This window comes from Talpa occidentalis, unplaced genomic scaffold (genome assembly GCF_014898055.3).
Source record: "Talpa occidentalis isolate TD23 unplaced genomic scaffold, MPIMG_talOcc4v2.1 talOcc4.2, whole genome shotgun sequence".
NCBI lineage: Eukaryota > Metazoa > Chordata > Mammalia > Eulipotyphla > Talpidae > Talpa > Talpa occidentalis.
In genome coordinates this window covers 96,158,440-96,179,158 of record NW_023602073.1, presented here as the reverse complement: position 1 = coordinate 96,179,158, position 20,719 = coordinate 96,158,440, and the positions used below count along the sequence as shown (strand labels likewise).

The window sequence follows — 20,719 nt, the reverse complement described above, 5'->3', positions numbered from 1 at the left end:
GTATATCAAGACCCATTTGACAATAAGTTTGGTATTGTTTTAACTTAATTAAACCAAATTTCAGGTAGTATCTGTCTGCTTATTTCTTTCTCCAACTTCCTTTTCTCAAGGAACAAAAGGTTTCAGATTTGTCGTTTGTAAATTATTGATACTTAACTGGATTTTGTCCTTCCTAATAGCATTCTTAAGATATTATTTGCATACAGCAAAGCAAATTTGACAATATGTACAGTCACGTAACCACTACCACCATGAAGATATAGATCATTTCCATCATACCAGAAAGTTCCCCTTGCCCTTTTACAGTTAGTTTCCTTCCCTCATCTCTGCCCCAGGAAATCACTGATCTGCATTTTTATCATTGTAGTTTTGTCTTCCCTAGAATGTTATGTAAGTGGAATCATACAATATGTAGTCTTTGGTGTTTGACATCTTTCTTTTAGCATAATGCCTCTTAGATTCACTCATTTTATAATATGTATAAGTATTTCATTTCTTTTTATCTGAGTATCATTTCATTGTATAGATAAAGCACAATTTATTTAGCCATTCACCAGTTTTCGGACATTTGGGTTGTTTTTGCTTTGGGCAATTATGATTAAAATGATTATCAACAGTCATACACAAGTGTTTGTATAGACATGTTTCCTGTTTTTTAATTCAATCAAGCAATCTTTGTGTTTTAACCAGAAAATGTAGTCCATTTCTATTGTTTAGTAGATTGCATTGATTACATTTGCTTATTCACTCAAACAAAAATAATGCATTTGTATTCAATTTTGACCATCTCATTTTTTTTGTTTTCTACTTGTTCTACTTTTTCTGTGCCTTATTTTTTCTTTATTTCTTTCATTTGGGTTGAATGAGTTTTGCTTTGTTTCGGTTTTTATAATTCAGTGTTTATTTACTCCTAGTTGGCAGTTATACATGCATTGTTCTTTTTCTGTGCATACCCTAGGGTTAGTATCCTATTTAATTTGAAGTCTTTTATTCTTCTCCAGGAATCTTACAGTTCTTTAATTCTGATTATTTTTAATTGAATGTACTATTATCCTATTTTATCTTTTTAATATTGGAAAATTATGACAGTTTTTGTATATAGTCAGCTTTTCTTATCTATGGTCCATGTTTATTTAAAGTCAACATTTATTTAGTCATGTTTACTACTTGCTTTGCTCACCATTCCCTCTTTTATCTCAGATCACTTTACTTTTTTTTTTGGAAATGTGTCCCTTAGTGGATCTTTTTGGAAACAAACTGTATTATTTTTTGTTTAACTGAAAGCGCCTTTATTGTAAAATGTAGTTTTGATGGCTGTGCAGTCCCATCTTGTTTTTCTCAATGTTTAAAATATTTTCCCCAGATTTCTCTTCTGTTGAGAATCAACTATTGGTCTAGTTTTCACTCACTTGAAGGTAATCTAGTTTGTTCCTCCACCTGTCCTGAAGAACTTTTTTGATAATAGTATTCTGCAGTTTTACCAGATGTCATCTGAGTGAGGATTTCTTTTTATTTAGTATTCTTGGGATTCATTTGACTATTGAATTTGATGATTGTTAGTTCTGGGTAGTTCACATACAATCACTTCTACTGCCATATTTCCCTCATTCTGTATAGTTTCCTTCATGTTCCACCATCCATAATTCTTTATCTTTCATATTTTCATCTCTACAATATTTAAATAGTTTATTTATATCTAGTTAACAAATCACCTACTCTCTTTTCAGCTATATCTGAAAACTCACCCATTGAGTCTCTAATTAGAATTATTTTATTTTTATTTCTATAAGTTATTTTTCTTTTTCAAATCTACTTAGTCATTTTTCATATAGTTTTTATATTTTGAGATCATGTTTTCTTTCTTTAAATTTTGAGGGTTTGATTCTACAATTTGCTTTTCCTTATGCCTGTTCATGGAAGCTTGCTTCTTTATGTGTTTTGTGATTTTTGATGGTGGAGTCTATATGAAAATCCTTTGAAAATTGGATTTAATAAATTTCATTATTCTAGAGAAGCTTTGCATTTGGTTCTACCATGTATTTGGAGGCATTGCCAACCTAGAGCTTTTTAACCCTAAATTATTGTGTTTGGGAGAGGGCATATGTATGTATAATTTCTGATGATCCCGAACAGTTCAAGGGTAGACTTGAAACCTCCTGAAGAAACTTTTCTCTTCTCTAATTACTAAGACTTTTCCTTTCTTTGGCTCCTGAAAACATTCTTTTTTTTTAATTTGTCCACTAAGACTTTCACCTTTCCAGGGATATTAGCTTCCTCCTTCGTACCCTGTGTGAGTATTAAGTTTGCCTCCTATCCCACAGACTCCTTATCTCTTACAGCTTCCACCAGAGATTGTTTTATGCCTCCAACTTCGGTGATTACTTACCTTCTTGGCTTCCAGTTGTCATTTCTGACCTTTGACAATTGCTGGGATTTTTTTCTTGCAGTTTAGCCATGAATTTTTTATAATGCTCACTCTAGCATTTTTGGGTGTTCTATATACACTTGCCATCTTTTGACAATCATAGGTCAAAGGATGACCTATGACCTTTGACAAATCATTATTTCCCAGGAGGGGAACAAAAATAAATTAGGTTCTTATAATCTGTAGATTTTACCTCAATCAAATGTTGACTTTAATTTGCAACTGCAAAAAAAATAGTAGTTGGTTTCTATAAATGTTTATTTTTAAAAGACTTTCCCTTCTTTGATACTATTAAAATAGAAACACAGAAGATATTCAAAGAACTATTTGCTCATTCACTTAATTTTCAACATAGTTGTTGGTTCCCTATATTTTGACAGATTGTTTTAGGTGTTGGGGATATATCAGTGGTTAAAATGGACAGATAGTCCTGCCTTTATTGGACTTACTTTCTAGCTAGAGGAGATAGGCACTAAGATAAACTTTATACTATGCTAAAAGCTGATAATTGCAATGGGGAACACAACACTTTAGGTAGGTAAAGGAGAATTGGGAGATCTTACATTTTCTTCATGTTTAAAAGAACATATTTAATAGTTTGGGGCCATTCCAATTAAAGTTACTTTTAGCATTCTATTGCAACATTGTTATTTCTAACTGTAATTTGTAATGGTCCATGGTCCATTACAAAACTTTAAATTAATGTACATGTACATTTGTAGATGTTCCTAGATTGGAAAAATAAGTCATTTACTTTATTTCCCTCAGCATTTCTTTAGTGAGTAAATAAATGAATGGAAAATTCTAATTCATCACCAAAGTTTTTTTAAAATCCTCAGATTTTAAAAATAGCATTAAACTAGAAAATATTTCTTTCAACCCACCAACCCCCCCCCCACAAGGGATAAAACAAACAAAATACTCACCAACAGCTAAATTCCAAGGGGGGCTAAGTTTCTGTTGTACGTTAAATTCTTGGTTGGTTCTGAAAGTCACAAATGGTGAAGTTATAAAAGGCCATTCATTTCTTTAGTGCAAAACTGACAAACAGGGCAGAAGTAACCAGAGAGAACAAAGAGCGCAATGGAAACCTTTAAAGACAGCAGCAGTGAACACCAGGGTGAAAAGCAGCAGGCACTGTTTTAAAAGGAGCACCGTTAATCCAGAGACTGAAACTCTACAGACCAAGAGCAAAAGACCATTTACAGCTCAGTTCCCATGAGGGCATGACCATGCTCTATTACAAGCACATCAGCTGAGGGACAGAGAGTGCATTGTTGCACGATTGTAGTGGCTACCCGCAGGAAGTAGGGTGAGTGTCTGGGCGAGTGTCCTGACACCAATGACTTCACTGCTCCTATCTGTGCAAGTATCACAGAAGCGTTCAGAGCAGTAAGAGTTATTGCAGATTATTCAGGAGTGAAATTGTGTTATCACTAAGGCATCATCCAAGACTTTCAGTTGTTAATGTTGTATGTGCTTAGACTTTTCTAAATATAAGAAACTGAGGAAAGCAGAATATTCATTCACCTTCTTTTAAGGACCAAAATAAAAAGAACCTTTCGCAGCAAGCAGTCAGCCATCCTATGAACCAGGAAGGAATTCTCACCAGACATCAGATTGGCTGGAGGCTTGATCTTGGGCTTCCCAGCCTCCCAAACAGTGAGAAATAAATGTTTGTCATTTAAGCTAAAGAAAAAAAATTTTTGAAAAAATATAAATCAGTTTAGTGGTTTTTCTCACTGTAAAAAGTAACAGATGCTCATTGGGAAAAGGTCCAGAAAAATCTTTTTAAAAAAAATCACCTATAACCCAAGAGAAAGCAGCTGTTAATATTGTCATGTGTCTGCAGTTCCCAAGCTGTGTGCCAGCATGCTCTGGGGCACCTCAGTACACTCAGGAGGTTGATATTTTCTGTCATCAAGGGAAACACATCTGTCCAACACCATGTTGGAGGTAATTCACAGTTTCAACATAAAATTGTGCTCCATTCCTTTTGATGACATCATATCAAAACTGGGTTCTTAGTGATTGCTGTGTTTTTAGTGAGAAACGGTGAGTAGTACCATTTGAAAACCAATGCGGACCAGGAAATGAGGAGAATGGTGTCCAATTTGATTCCAAAATCAAAAGTTTTGATTGCCCAACAGATGCATCCATTCTATTAGTAAGTTGTTAGGAAACATTTAAAAGGGGAGAAATGGTGCTTTTACTTCATGTATTATTTTTTGCAAATAGCTTACCTAGTCGTTGGGACACAGATACTTTTTTTTAAAGTTGTTTGGCTGTAACTACTTAGCAGACAGCTGTGTTAGATATTTGTTTTGGTCTGGAGGTACCGTCAAAACATGACTGAGACTCTAAGAGCTCCCAAGATCGTTTGGTAACATCTAATCCGTATTTTTCCAGATTTTTTTCTTATATCCACCCACACATCTTTTTGAAAAGTATTTTTTCATTTAATATCTTGTGGAAATCTTGATGTTTCAGTCAATGGAGGTCTACAATATTATTTAAACATCTGATGAAAGAATAGTTTTCCATTGTTTGACTTTCCCTTTTTTTTTTTTTAACCAATCCCCTGAAGTGAGAAGTTTAGCAAAACTTTACTTTTATCAGTGAGCCTCTTTGCACATCCTTGTCTATATATCCAGTGATTTCCTTAGGGGAATTCTCCCAAAAGCAATTTACCAGGTCAAAGAATGTATTTTGATATCTATACATAGAGGAAGCCAAAATGCCCTTTTTAAGAAATGGTACCAGTTTCTTTCTACAGTTAATAAGACTATTTCAGCAAAAAGAAGGGAAACATTGGATCCCCACCCATATGAACTCAGATTTGTGAACTGGTCAAGGGTGGTCCCCTTTGAATTAAAACTCAGTGCCAGTTAGAAAGTGGGGTAAGTACATACTGGCCAGAAATTCTTGGGAGCCTCAGCAGGCTGAAACTTCAACTCCCTGGTGGTGCAAGGGGTTAAGACCCAACTTACGGGGCTGTCCCAGCCACTACAAGCATTAGATTTGATCCCCAGCTGGCCAGGGAGCTGCCCGCGTGGCGCAGCAGACCTCTCCTGACTCACCCACTGCTCCCCTCAGCAGTGTATTTCAGTCAGTCTGCCTGTTCTGTTCCCCACTGTGTCTCTGGTGAATCCTCTCACCTTCCCATGCCTCTGGCCTGTACCCCATTTCTTGTATGCATAAATAAATAAATCTTTAAAAAAAAAAGCAGAGGCAGCCAAAAGCAGATACCCACTTAGAAAACAGAAAAATCATTTGTCAGGAAACTTCTTTAACCTTTGATTCACTAGCTAGTTTTTCAAAGAGAAGTACTTAGTTGCTTTCTCCCTACTTTCATGAGGAAGAGGAAAATAACCAATATAAAAAATGACACCAGGAATTTTTTTTTCCTAGAGGACAAATTTCAGAGTTCTGTGAGGGTCAAATAGGATTCTTCCTTTTCTGTTGACCAATCATATATATTTTCATTGATGACCACAGACCTTTGACATTTTGAACTATATTCAGTGTATACATGTGAGTAGATATTTTCAATAATAAGCTGTCAAGGAAAAAAAGTATATGTTTAGACTCTAATCTTAGATGCCTTAAGATATGGGACATCTTTGGGTCCATTTTGAAATATTTCTACTTTAAGAAAACTCTGGAACCCTTCAACTGTCTAGGAAACTAAACTATGTAGAAATATTCATTCCCAAAGAATAATGAATGGCTAAAACATTTTGTACTTTCACATGATAGTAATGTGTATACTTTTTTTTATAAGATGAAGAGATCATCTACTTTTGATCTTGATTTATAAAATCTAAAAACCATTCAGTTTTAATAATTTTATAAACAGTCCAATGAAAATAGCACTCTAAATCTATTTTTAAAAAATAGTTCTAATTCTGAAGAGGTGAATGGGTTCTTTTAGGAAATCACACATTATTCTTTTTGAATTGAAGTAAAAATTATGATGCTGCTTACAGCAGAAAGTCTCAGAAATTTTGGTCTGAGAAATTAAATATGTATTGTAATTACTACATTGCCTTTGCCTCATGCCTTCCATACATAGCACCAAGAAGTTATATTTTCACTTACATCAGAAGAGAAGTAAGAAGACCACCGCAGTCTGTTTATCAAACAATTGCAGCATGAGGGCCTTTCCCTCTTTTATGTAGATGGAGAATATCTGAGCTGCTGGAAGTCGCCATGTGACTCTCCACTGCTGTGAGATGTTTCCTTTTAAATTCCCACTACAGAATTCTACCAAAGTCTGGCATGTATGTGTGTGTTCTCTTTAGACAAGTTAATTGTATGGAGAGAGGTGAGTTTTTGCCTTTATTTGTGACTGGTACATTAAAAAATCAGCTTTTTAGGAATTTAGGAGCATTTCACAGCCATATCAGTTATTCTGTTTGACCAACTTGGTTCTTTTTTGCTATTTAAAAAAAAAAAAATAACTCCAGATCTGCTTTCAGAGCAGTGGACATATTTCCAGATATAAGAGACATATGCTGAAATATTAGCTGTAATTACCTAAGCCTCGTCTATTGTGCCTAGAACAATGTTCCTTCAAGATAAAAGAATGGGCAGCATCAGTGATAGGTGAATAGTGAATATGTGAATAACCATATTCACTATTTTTATCACACATTCACATATTTCTATATGTGAATATACAACTAACCCTCCAGATTTTAAATACAGAAAACTATGCTCATTCTTTGCTTCCTCTTTTCCATCATTCCTCATTCCATCATTTTCATTCTTTGTTTCCTCATTTTCAGGAAATGAAAATCCACATTAATAAGCAGCTCTCTGGTCTCTGAATTTTTTGAGATACTCGGGAACATTATTTCTTTTAACCTACACCATTTTTATCAGCTCTTCAGCAAGCTAACAAATTATCTGATAGATAAAGGCATTAATAGCTTAAATAAATCCAATCCTTAACTGCACTTAATTCATTCAGTGAACATTTACTGAGTCTCACCAATCCTGGGCTCCAGAGAGGAGCAACACAGATGTGGTCACGGCCTTAAGAAGTTTGTGATTGAATTGGGAAGCTTTTGAGAAAACCAGTGTCTGAAAATCAGTGAAGTGAGGTTTGAGGAAATCTGTCAGGGTACAATCTTGGAGCTTAGTCCAGGGGTCAGAAGAAGCTTCCCTAAGGAATGACTGGCTGGTCTGAATTTTAAAGGGTGAGTAGTCGTCCAACTGCTCTTACCCATGAAATCCGATAGAGCAAAGTCATCTAGCCAGCTTTTTTGCCTCCGGTTCACATTTTCAGACCTGTAACTACACCCAGATGCACGTTGGGTGCCATTGCCCAGTTGCACAATGCTTTCAAATGGTTCCAGAGTGATGCATCATGTCTGTGGCTGGCACTGTGGTCCACTAGCCTCTACTTGATTGTCATCTGTTATATTTAGTAATGGAAAGATGAGATGTTAAACATTCTGTTTTTCCCCCAGAATAATGCCAATTATTGATACAAGGCCCACATTACCTAGATTTAACTTGAATAGCTTTTGAGTCAGCCCTAAATGACTATTTAATCAGCTCATAACTATGCCGAATCATGATACTTTTATATTCACATTTGCAAATAAGCACATGTACTTTATTGTTTGTTTATTTAAAATACATTCAAATGCTAGTCATCTGTGATTTGGGGCCGATCATGAGTGATTATATCACTCTTCTCATTTGTAAGATTTGGTTAATAGTAGCAGTAATTTACCTAACAGGGATTCAATATTTAATGTTTGTGAAATGCATGTGTTTTATTAGAAAAAATATCATTACTGTGGACATTAAGATGACTTGCAAATCATTAGTACAATCTCAGATAAATCCAACAGCAGAAAAGAGCACATCTTTAAGCAAAGTATGGCTTAGGTGACTAATTTTTTTAATGCCAAACTTTGATTATGGAGTGTTGGAGTACACAGCCCTTCAAAAATATTTATTTTGTTTCCTCCTACCTAGGGTCATCCCATTGTCAAAGGGCTTTGTGATCATTTGGCCTATTCTGGTGAAAGCCCAGGAGCAGAAATCCTTCCATAAGGACCAATAAATGTTGGATTCAGAACTCCAGCTTAGATATTATCACCATAGGGTTCCTTTGTCTCAAAAAAGACCAAGTCTGAAGAATTGTGGTCTGGCTGAAAATCGGGTGGCCTTTATGGAATGCTGCACAGAAGTTTCTAATAAAGAGATGGTGTTTGTCTTAGGTATCCTGGCACTGTGTTTTTGAAAAGTCTGCAGTTCAGAATTCCCATTTAGTTTATTTTTAGCTTGAGTCTACTCTGCTAGTAAAAATAAAGCTATTTTTGTAAGTGCTGCTTCTAGTACTTACATCCACATTTTGAAAGAATTCATAGAAAACAGTCCATAGCGATAACTGTGTGCAGTGCCCAGACTGTTGTGGAATTGTGTTTTAAATAAGTCTTTTCATGATGGCTGCAAGCTGTACCACAGGGTTCAGCTGTACCACATGGTTCCTCCCCTTCCCTCACCACTCTCTCACAAAAAGGGACTCATCACCCTTCACTTGAAGTAATTGACTTATTTAATTTGTGTATTTGTCTAGTGTGTGTGCTGACCGTCCTTTATGCATTGTCTTTGGCCTCAAGTGCACACACAGACACTGAATAAATTTCCGTGATGCCGGGTCTCCTTAAGAGACTATGGATTGCTCTTTTAGGGAGTTGTGTGTTTCTATGGCAACTTCCTTTCTAAAACTTTGAATTTTATCCACATATATTTTGCAGATTCTGAAAACAAGCTTATGTTTAATTTAGAGGAGCTTTGAGTTTTGAAGAAGGGGAAATCAGCAGATGTCAAGTGAGTACATACTTTGAAAGCTCCTTGAAAAAAATGATGATTCTTTTTGTGCTTGACACTTAACCAAAGACCATTGTTCCATTTGGATAACCTTTTATTGTCATTTTTTTTCATATATCTTGGGGTAAAAATCACAAATATATACACACAACTTGGTAAAACCAAAAAAGGATGAAAGTAATCACTGAATGCGTTTTGACCTGTCTCTGCCTCTCTTTCCTCCCCAGTTTTGTACAGTAAGTATAACATCACTAGCTCATTGAATTGAATGATTTTCCTCTTCCCCATGTGCCTACAGTATCTGTGGGCTCGTAGTTAGCAGCTATATTTAAGAAAATGCATTATGTCCCTATTTTTAAACGACCATCTCCATGGGTCAATGTTTTGTGTTAATAGTCAGGATTCTGGAAGAGACCTGGCTGTCATTCCTGAGTGATAAAATACATGCATAAGAACCACTTCCTAATTTCATAGGTTAATTCAAAGTAGTTTTACTTTGCTTTTAGTGTTCTTACTGTGCTCTTAGGCTGTTTTGCTATTGTCTTTTAATACATATATTCACTTTTCCTTTTCTTTCTACAACTGATTTAATTTTCTTAAAATCAAATCAGCTGTGTGGCTGGTGCTGTTTTGCTTTTTCCACATGTGTTAATTGTTCTGTGGCTTGTTATGTTTACTGTTTTTGTAAACTTGATTGGCCATGGCCCACGCCTTTCCTTCTAGTAGACCATGTAGTTGATTTTCCATGAGAAAAAGACTGCCTCTTCATTAGGTGATTAGTTATCTCATTTCAAAAAGGGCCGGGTTTTCTCTGAGAAGATTTTTGACACATTAAATGTCTGTTTTGGAGGATGAGAGTCCGTTTAGTGACATGCTCATCCATGTGGTAGAAATGCATAGTTTGTCACCACGGAAATTCTTAAGTATTGGAAGGGCAGAAGATGGTTAATTTTGTCATTTTTACTCAGCTATTGAAAAATTGTAAAAACCAGAGTAAGAGATATATTTTGGCCCCGTGAAGACGTGAGAGTGTTGTTTATTCTCAAGGCATGTTTTTATTTGCTAAGAGAGGACTCTATGGCACTTCACCTTGAATAATTTTTGTGTAATTTCTTGCCTAGTGTCAAGCACATCCCCAGAAGTACAGAGGTGGACCGAGTTCCTCAGTCTCCCTTGTTTCCTACTCAGAATACAGGAAGAGTAAACATGTGGGGCTGATTGGCCCTCGGCAGAGTCCTTCTGTTCTCTATGCTTCTAGGTCGTCCCGCATCCCACAGCTCACCGTCCACATCTTGTTACTCCGCACCCTGAGCCCCCAACCAGGCCCCCTGGTCCCATTCAACTCTCTCTCCAAGCCACAGCCACTTTCTACTTCCTTCTCCTATTTTGGCCCTTTTAATTATTTCCTTCCTTTCTTGGTCAGTTACAAGTGCATGGCTTCATCTTTCAGCCCAGACTCCAGGTCTGTACCCAGGTCCGGCCTCCTTGCTTCTCCCCTCCCCACCTCCTGTGGGGTATTCTAAGTGAAAGGACTAGAAGTAGTCACTTTGAAAAGACAAGCAATGACTATTTAATATTCTCAAAGCCTTTGTGCACCAGTACATTTTACAGCCCTATTTTGTGTAAAACTTGTTGTGAAATAGAATGTGTAAGATTTTGAAAGTCAAAAAAATATGTTAATATTTTCTTCTATTGTATACAGCTCATGTGGTCTGTCTTCTGCCTCCCTTTTTGGCTTGCATCTTGCTCCAAACTCACCTTCCCTGTCTGCTTTACATCTGGAGACTGTTTCTGAATGTGCTATATATAGTCCATCCTTCCCCTTGGCCATTTCATGTGTTTCTCCATCCCCCATCCAGTCCCTTCTTCAGGGAGTTCTCACATCCCCCTCATCTAACCTAGTTCCCCTGTTATGCTTACGCTCTCATGGCATCACATGCTTTTCAACATAGAACTGACTACAGCTGCAATTTTATTTTATTCCCAGAGTTATTTTGTTAATTTTTGTCTCCCCCATTACTCTGTAAGCTCCTGTGGGCAAGCACTTTCTTGTCTCCGTATCGCCAGTGAAGAACTAGACACCTGGCAGGTGCTCAGTGAATATTGACGAGAGATAGCCAGGTATCTCGGGGGCCCACCCAGTCACCATTAGACCCTTTCTTGCTAATACAACCTTGATTTGATTGAGATATTTACTCTTTTGCACCTGCCCTAGGGCAGCTGGCCACAACTCCAGTCCCGGAGCCAGGGAATGAATTTGTGGTGAGCCTGGGCAAAATAGAAAGATAGAACATGGGTCATTGATGATAATGTTGAGCTACCAAAGTCCCAGGCCAGCTTTACCTCTGGGCAACACTGTTGCGTGAGATAATAAATTCTTTTACTTGTTTAGATCAATTCAAGTTTTGTTTCTGAAAATATCCTGACAAATGATATACCACACTACACCCTGAGCGAATGAACACATGAATAAATGACCAGTGTACACTGATATCTTCACAAGTCCCTTTGTAATTCACTTTTATCTCTTCATTTTTATGAAGTGTTGGACAGTTGGTGAACATATTGATCATTTTGAGCCCAGTGCTTAACTGTTTCTTTCCACTAAATGCCCCATACTTTGAACTTGAACTCATTCTTTACCTTTCACCTTTCGGCTCTGTACTTTGTTCATAAACTTTTTGGGGCAAGATCTTCTCTAAGGAGGTTGAGTCAGGTTAAGTCATACCAGTAATTTCCTGTTTGTGAGCCTTGAAGCTCTTGAAGAGTGCGGGCAGGTTTGACAGAACCTGTAGGTGTTTTCAGATGCTGAGCTGATTCATACCCTTTGGTTATTAATTCTCCCCAGCTGCCATACCATCTCTTTTCTCTGGATACTACATGATTTCTTTTTGTGTGGGGATAAGATTCTAAAGACCTGCCCATTCTGTGTGTTCCCCACCTTTTCTGGGTTTTGGTGAAATGAATTTTAGTTGTCTTCTCCATTGTTATGGAACAAGTTTCACATAAGAGAAGAATTTTGTTTCTTAACATTTTTTGTTAAGGCAGAGCTATGAATGATCCCAGACATCTATGCTGCATGTATCTGCTGCCTTTTCCAGACCTCCACCTTAGCCAAGCCCAGCACACATACAGAAATGCAGGATCTTAAATAATTACCACCTGAAATTCCTTCTTATTTGATAGCAGAGACTTGGGAGTTCTCTAATTAATGAGTTCTCTAATTAATCTAACACTTTGGTGATAAAGACTAGGCAATCACCCATTTTTGTACAATGCTCCCCTGTTCTAATCCATCGGAGGCGTGCAGCTAGGTAACTCATCTTGAGAATGCTGCTTCCGTTAAACCAGAGGAATCATCCTACTTTGGTCCACCACCCAGTGCCGGTAACACTCTCTAAGATTTTACCAGTACACATAATTGTAAGACCACTGAAGCTTAGGAAACAACAACAGCAGGGTTTATCTAACAAACAGCGGAAACAAAGAGGTCTCAAGGCTGTCTCACCCCAGATAGTGTCCATGGTGTCCCAAAGTCCCAAACAAAAGGCTGCTCATCCAAGATGGTACTGCCCCATTAAGGATGGCCTGGAGCTCATGACACGAAGCAAACAGCAGGTCATGATCCAATTCACCACAGTGGGAGGTACTCAAAGGTGGGGTCATTGAGATGACAACACAGCAGCACACAGAAACAGTCTGAAGGTTGGAAGGGACAGCCCCGGACACTGAACCAGACAGCAATGGAGGCAGCAGCACCCGGTGGCAGTGCCAGATGACCAGGAGTGGTTAACAGCTCCCAGAGGTGACCCGTACACAGAGTGCTGGTCACCCGTCAACAGTGCTGGACAGCACTAGCCAGTAGCGCCAGTCACCTGCCTGGTCACCAAGAGGTGACGGTGTCAGAAGCACTGTGTTAACAGCTCCTTGTGAGTTGGTGGCCCACAACAACATACAGTTCTTCGAGACACCAGGCCCAGGGCTTTTGGTGCTCCTTTTTAGTTTATGTCAGAGGCAGGACTGGGGGCGGTAGCCCCTAGTCTCTACAAAGCTCTTTGGCTTCTCTGTGAAGCGTTACGGCTTCTCTTCTGTCTTTGGAGGTCGGCTGCTGCTCCTTTCTTCTTTGGAAGTCAGGAACAGAGTATCTCCCAAACTGGTGCCTGCCCTGCCTTATATCCTTTTTCAGGGTTTCCACCCATTACTGTTTTTAATCCTGTGGCTAATTGGACCTTAGCACTGTCAGCTCATATCTCTCCCCTGATCCATCCACCTTACGATCCAAGCACCAAATCCACAGGCCTCTCTACTGCCTGCAGGTGGAGGGAGCCACGCTCTGGAGCTGGTGCAGTGGAGCCCCATGCTCCTCCCTGAGCTCTGAACCAGGGGCTGGGGGGCTAGCGGTTACCTCTTGGGCAGCCGTGTCTCTGTAGCTCCAGTAGGGCTGCATACCCTGGGGCAGGGTGCTAGAAGAGCCACTGCCTGCAGCCTGAGCCCCAGTGGAGGGCAGTAAAATGCTCACCACCCACTGCTGCTTGCACTGCCTGCAAGCAGCTTCTGGGGCCTGTCACTAGAGCCCCATGTTGGTGGGGGGTGGGGTGGGAGGTGAGATGAGTTTCCGATTTCAAAAGTGTAGTGTATTAGAAGATGATAATTGCTATAAGAAGAAAGTAGAATGTGGTAAGAAGAGTGTCAACTTGGGGATGGGGAAAGATGCAGTTTTAAGATAGGTGGTCAAAGTAGGCTGCCGGTATTTCTAATCTTTGGTTGTTTTTGGAGAATGTTGTGATGATTTAGTACTGCAAATGAATCATCTACATAATTAAATATTACCTAAAGTGAAAGCAGTTCAGCTGAAGGCTAAATTTGATTGCTAAATGCTTAAGAAAGCATGGGAAGGTGCACTAGCCTTTGTCTGAGATTCTCTGGTTATCTATTCTTAGTTTAGTTTCCTTTTCCAAAAATAGCATTTTTTATATAGTCTTTAAATGGAGTCTATCTCTGACACTCACTTCTGTGTGTTTATAGTTAAACCTAACTAGCTGTCTTTCTTACCAAACCAAGAGGTTCATCTAAAATGTTTCCTTTTAAAAGTTCTAAGAAGGCTTCCCTGGTTGGCTTGTAACAGTGATGGATTTTGCAGTCTCTTGGTCCAGCCATGTGGAAAACCTAATGATGTGGGTAATTCTTCTCTTCAGAAACATACTTTGTGTTTTAACTGGTGTTTTGGGGGGCTGTTGTGTCTTAGGTATGGAACTTATTGCACCCATTTAAATTTCACATCTCAGACAGTCCCACCTGGAACGAACTGTATGGATGATCCCTACATCTTGTTCAGTACCTTTCCCCCAGGACTGCTGTATCACCTTAAGTGTGAATGAATCTTCCTACAAGTTCCAGGGTTTATATATATGTACCTTTTCCCTGGCTGGCTTGTCTGGCCTCACCTTTTCCACATTCTGCTAATATTTTTCCTCTTGTGAGGGGCCATTTGAGCCAGTGGACAGAGGTTCTTAGGGGTCTTTCTCCAAGCGGGGACCATGTAACCTAACACTGGCTTTGTCTCCTGTCTAGAACTGCAGTACAATGCTATCCCAAATGTTGATTGGGCAGATTATGAGAACAAAATGGTGGTCGCCAAAGGAAAAGGGGGGTGGGGTGAGCAAACGGGGTAAAAGGGGTGCCTAGTTCTGTGATAGATGCAAAAGTAGACTTTTTGGTGACTATTTTAATTGTAGCATATATAGATATCTACTTGGAATACTGATACCTGAAACCTAGATAATGCTATGAACCAATGTTACTGCAATCAAAATTAAATTAGAAAAAAAGAAGAAAGGTAGTCTGGAGCTTGGGGCCATCAGGATGAGTACATTCTGAGCATTTGCAGATGTCTTTCTGCTCCTCTCCTGCTGTTCCTGCCACTCACAAGCAGTGTGGTGGTCTGTGAGAATGAGCCTGGAGCACTTAGAGGGACCTCCAGAGGGCATGGGCGCTTCCTGGCTCATGGCAAGGTCTCCGGCTCAACCCACCACTCATTATACTGAGACTGCATTGCATGTCTGTCACTGCCTCACACACAATGACCCCGACATTCTTAACTCTCTTAAGGCTGTTTCCTCATCTGTGCAGGGAAAGGATTCATCTCCAAATGACCTTCAAGGTAAATACCACTCAAAATGTTCTAGCATTCTTAAGACATTTACTTTCCTTTTCCTAACAGTTGACTTTTGGGGACAAGATTAGGCTCTTATACTTCCTTACTCGTTGACCTGATCTAATTCTCTCTGTGAATTCATTTAATTCACTTTGTTGTCACTCTTCCTCTATGTGCTTTGTAACCCACATTCTGTCTGCTCCCAGCACATTTCTGCATTTCTACTTTGCTAATAGTCTGGTTGTTTCCTCCCATGCTCTGACCCAAAATACTCTTTTTTTATTGTTATCTCTGAGTAGGGAGTTGGGCTATTGAGAAAAACATATTTGTGGCCCCCAGGTTTATTTTGAAAGAGACAAGGATTAGAATTATATGTTCTTTTTAGGTTGTTCAGGCTCTAATGACCACAGTCAAAATAGATCTATATCCAAGCAGTGAAAAGGCAATACATGTGAATTTTCTCATAATATGAATCCTAGCAGAAGCAGTTGCAACACTTGAAGTGTAAATTGTATAGTCTGCACTATGATTTTTTTTTTTAAAGATTTATTTATTTATACAAGCACTGGGTACAGTCAGAAGCACGGGAGGGTGAGAGAATTCACCAGAGCCAGAGCAGGGAACAAAAGAACAGGCAGACTGGCAAAATACACTGCTGAGTGGAGCAGCAGGTGCTGCAGGAGAGGTCTGCATGCCATGTGGGACCCTTGCCTGCGGCCGGGGATCGAACCAGCGCTGCAGAGGCTGCAGGTAGCTTCGCAGCCCAGCGCTCAACCGCTGCGCCACCAGGGGAGGCCCATGCACTGTGATTTTTTAAAAAATTTATCATAGGAATCTTGAAGAAGAAAGTATACTCTAGTGGTTAAGAAAGCATTGTTTTCTTTAAATTCTATGACATAGGAAGGAATGAGTGTTATTGTTTTCTCAATACCATATACCTGGGAATTTTGAAATGATAGATTCTGCTGTGACATAATAATAAAATTCCACAGTAAGAATATAAGAATGAAGAGAGATTGGCATAAATACTTAAAACACCTGGATTTTAAAGATAAATCCATTGTCAGGTTGCTATTCCCTTCATTGCCAAATCTAAAATTTATCTACTAGTATTTATTTTCTAAGTGTTACCAGTATGATATACATTCTCCCCCTCTCCCTCGCTCTCCTTCTCTCTCTCTCTATATATATATACACACACAGAGAGATATAGATAGAGATATCTGTTTATATAGAGAGATGTATATATATGTGTGTGTGTATATATGTATATATACACATGTGTGTGTATAGTATAATTTACTTCAGGACAATGAATGCAAGTAATAGCTTTGAAATAACCTAAAATTATAAGAGTAAGATATGCCTATTGTTTTTTGTTTAGAATATAACTTAGCCAGCAAGGCCTTATGTAATTTATTTTGAAGAGTAAGTACTCAGAAGTAGGATTATTCCCATTTAGTTGGAAAGGAATCTTTATCTTTGAGCTAAAATGGCTTGCCCAAAGTCACATGCTCATTGAGAGACTAGAACCAGAAGTCACTTCTTTGCTATGTGATTCCTATAATTGATTATGAGTTGAAACTGATATTTTATGTGAAATGCCCATATTCCAGAAAATGCTATTATTTTATATATACTCTTTAAAAATATACCTGTCTTTCATGGAACATTGGAACTAATCCTTCCATCTTTATGGGGGAGAATCCATAATGATATATTGATGAGAGTCCATCTTATTTTTAAAGACTTACAAGAAAGGAAATTTCATAATTTCCCTCGTTAGTCAATCTAGTATGTAGATTTGATGTCAGAACACTCTTGTTATCTAACTTAAATCTCTCATGCTCTAGCTAAATCTGTTTTCTCTCACTCCACATAGGATATTAAAAGCAACTAATCATCGTTATCCATAATAGTATTCAGAAAGTCCTCTATATATTTGAAATGTTAGCACTATAACTGACAGTAAGCATAACTCCAAAATACCAGTAATTTTAAAATAGAGAAGAGGGACCAGCTTGCAATAAATGTAGATGACATAATAGTATTTTGTTTTGATGAATAATACTGTTAACTAATGTGACTTAAACAGACAAAATTAAAAGCATTTATCTATTAACTCATTCACTTAAATATTTATTAGGCACCTACTCTGTGATACTGTCCTGTGTTCAGAAGTACAAAATTAGTAAATCACAGAGTTGAGACAATTTCAATGTAAGGGATTTTTTTTTTTTAAGTAGAACTTATTAGGCATGTTTCTCAGAAATGAGGATAACTTAATCCTATCTAATGACCCTTTGGTATTTACAACCATATCTGGAGGTGATATAGAAAAAAACAGTCCAATTATTAGAATATTTCTATTTATTTCTACAGCTGCCCTATTACTATAATCTGCAATAAGCATCAAAATTCCATTATGCGTGGTCTCTGAGTCCTTCACCTGGAAACCCCTTCATTTCAGCATTAATGTTAAAGAGGTTACATGTGTCTTCCTGTCAGTGTTTGGATGTGTGAGTATCAGCGTCAGACTACAAGAGGTTTATCACTGGAAATAAATGGCAGAATTGTGCAGCATGAACATAATATGCCCTGGAATGCAGAACACACAGTTACCTATGCCTCCTTTCTTTATCATGGAAAGCATAGAGAAAGGAGAAAGAGATTTATTCTGAAACCATTTGAAGCTGACCAAGCAGTTCATAACAGATGAAATGCTGATTTATTGCTGCAAAGAAAATAATGGGTGTTCTTGCTAAAATACCATTAATAGCTTTATTGTTTAAAGTGCAAATTCTATTCAGCAATTTGTTAGTCCCCTTTTTGAGGCAAAGTTGAAGTAATTCAGTGTAGGCTTTCAGAAGAAAAAGGACAAAGTAATTAGCAAATCATACGGGAATTCATTCAACAAGGTTGGCTGATAGTTGAATTCTCTCTCTGAACCAGAAAAACACACAAAAAGTTGCATTTAAGAAGTAGAAGATGACACAAGTATTTCTTTGCAACAGAAAAACCGTAAGTTGATGTTGGAAACTGTAAAGAGTGTGCCTCCTGTAAATGCCAGGTTTTGTTCAAGGCACCAAAGGGAAAACAAAGCTGAAGAAACATCATCCCAGCCCTTAGGAATGTTATTGACCAGTGTCAGGAATAGGGTAATTCAAAATTAATTAAACTGAGCCTCCCCAGTGACGCAGCAGGTTGAATGCAGTGCCTGAAGCTCTCCGCAGCCTCTGCAGCATAGGTTTGATTCCCGGCTGGCCAGGGAGATTCCTACATGGCGAGGCAGACCTCTCCTGTCTCGCCCGCTGCTCCCTTCAGCAGTGCTTTCGGTCCGTCTTCCTGTTCTGCTCCCCATTCTGTCTCTGGTGAATCCCCTCACCCTCCCACACCTCTGGCCTATACCCCAACTATTGTATAAATGAAAAATAAATCTTAAAAAAAATGAAAAAAAATTAATTATATTAAGAGGATAGGATCCATTTTTCAAGAAAGGTACACACACACAAAGCAGTTCAAAGGAGGAAAAGGTAACGTTCAAGTGTCAGTTTTAAGAGCCCTAGTAACTAAGTTTGGGTTAGAATACTGGAGAGAACCCAGTGGACTGTGGTGGAGGACTTGGGTGCCTTGGAGGTGGGTAATGTCGTGACATGCATCTAAAGTGGGATCCTGTATCTCTGAATCATATACAGTGTTACCTCAATAAATTTAAAAAAGAAAAAAAAAAGCAGTTTCATCCTTAAAAAATACTAGAAAGTGGGAAGATCTGTGCTGACAAATATTCAGCAAGCTCTTGGATGCATGTTGTTGTGGGGTGACCATCAATTCCAGTTTGCTTAGCATGGACCCTGGTTCCACCTGTTGTCCCAGTGTAATTATTTTTCAAAGGTTTATTTATTTATGCATACAAAAGCTGGGGTACAGGCCAAAGGCAAAGAGGGTTGGTGAGAGGATTCATCAGAAACAGAGTGGGGAACAGAACAGGCAGATGGACCGAAGTACACTGCTGAGGGGAGCAGCGGGCAAGTCAGGAGAGGTCTGCTACACCATGTGGGTTGCTCCCTTGCTGGCTGGGGATCGAACTTGTGCTGCAGTGGCTGCGAACTGCTTCATAGGTTGCGTCCCAACCCCCTGTGCCACCAGGGAGCACCCCCCAGTGTAATTATTAACAGTGTCCTCTTCCATTCTTAGAAATGCCAAAGTTAATTCGTAAATTATTCAGTAACTGTAATGACCATGAAAATGCCCCACTCTGCTCCCCTGCTGTAGAAAACCCAGCTGGCTGATGTCCCCAGCTGCACCGCCCCTGGATCCACCATTCTTTGGCCATGGTTATGCTTCTCTTAGTGACTCCCAGCCAGTAATTGTGCACTGAGGGAGTGCTAAGGCACACCCATTCCAGGAAGAGAAGGGGGTCCTAGAAAGAGCAACTTGGCCTCAAGGACTCCCCCAGTCATGACTAACCCTTTCCTGGAACTGCACTGCACTTTAAGACATTGGCCACCCTATGCCACTTCCTTCCATCTCTCCTTCACAGAAGCAGGCCTGCAGGTCAGGTCAGCATGCAGGCTTCCCTGCCCATTCCCAGACCTCCCCCTTGCATAGTCTGCTTCTCAGACTTGATCGAATGCAGTGGGCCTAGTTACTGATAACTGTTAGATCCTCAATGAGAATGAGACCAGAAAGAAAACTTGGGACCATATTGTAGGCAACTTTAAAAATGGCTTTGAAAAATTTGACCTTATTTAAGTAGACTGTGAGGCTCTATGGAGGGTTAATTTGTAACAAAACAGTTGTTAACCACTGGTCCTGTTGATGATGGAGGAAGATGGTTAAAATAAGGAGACCAGTGAGGAGGGTACAGTAATTATCCAAGGAGACTCTCCACAAGAACAGCACATGTGGTGGCAGATGTTGCGTGAGTCCGAGAGACACTGCAGGTGTCAGGTCTTCGGGCTCGGGTATGGTGGGAGATTATGTAATCACTATGCCTCAGTTTCCTCATCTGTGATGACAGAATAGTAACAAGCCCTATCTCATCCTCAGAATCATTATGAGCATTCACTGAAGTGATACATTCACAATGTTTCAAACAGTGCCTGGCACACAAAACTCACTAAGTGTTTGTGAAAATTTTTGCCCATTGTTAGCCAGCTACACTGTCCAGCAGAACTTTCTGGCCACAACCACTAACCGCACATGGGTGGCTGTTGAGCACTTGCAGTGCGACTAATGTGACTCAGCAACTGAGTTTTTAAAACTTGTTCAGTCTAAATTTGACATGT

General features: G+C 38.9%; 1 protein-coding gene across 2 annotated transcripts in view; it reads left to right on the top strand.

The window, feature by feature from the left end:
• The window catches only part of BACH2 (BTB domain and CNC homolog 2), a 338,428-nt gene that overhangs the window by 106,277 nt on the left and 211,432 nt on the right, over positions 1 to 20,719 (top strand). Inside the window, exon 3 of one of the 2 annotated variants that reach the window (XM_037520113.2) lies at positions 9,205 to 9,277. The exons of the other annotated variant lie outside the window; for it this stretch is intronic. The gene's annotated coding sequence lies outside the window, so the exon portion shown is untranslated. The remainder of the gene's footprint in view (positions 1 to 9,204; positions 9,278 to 20,719) is intronic. 2 annotated transcript variants of the gene reach the window in all.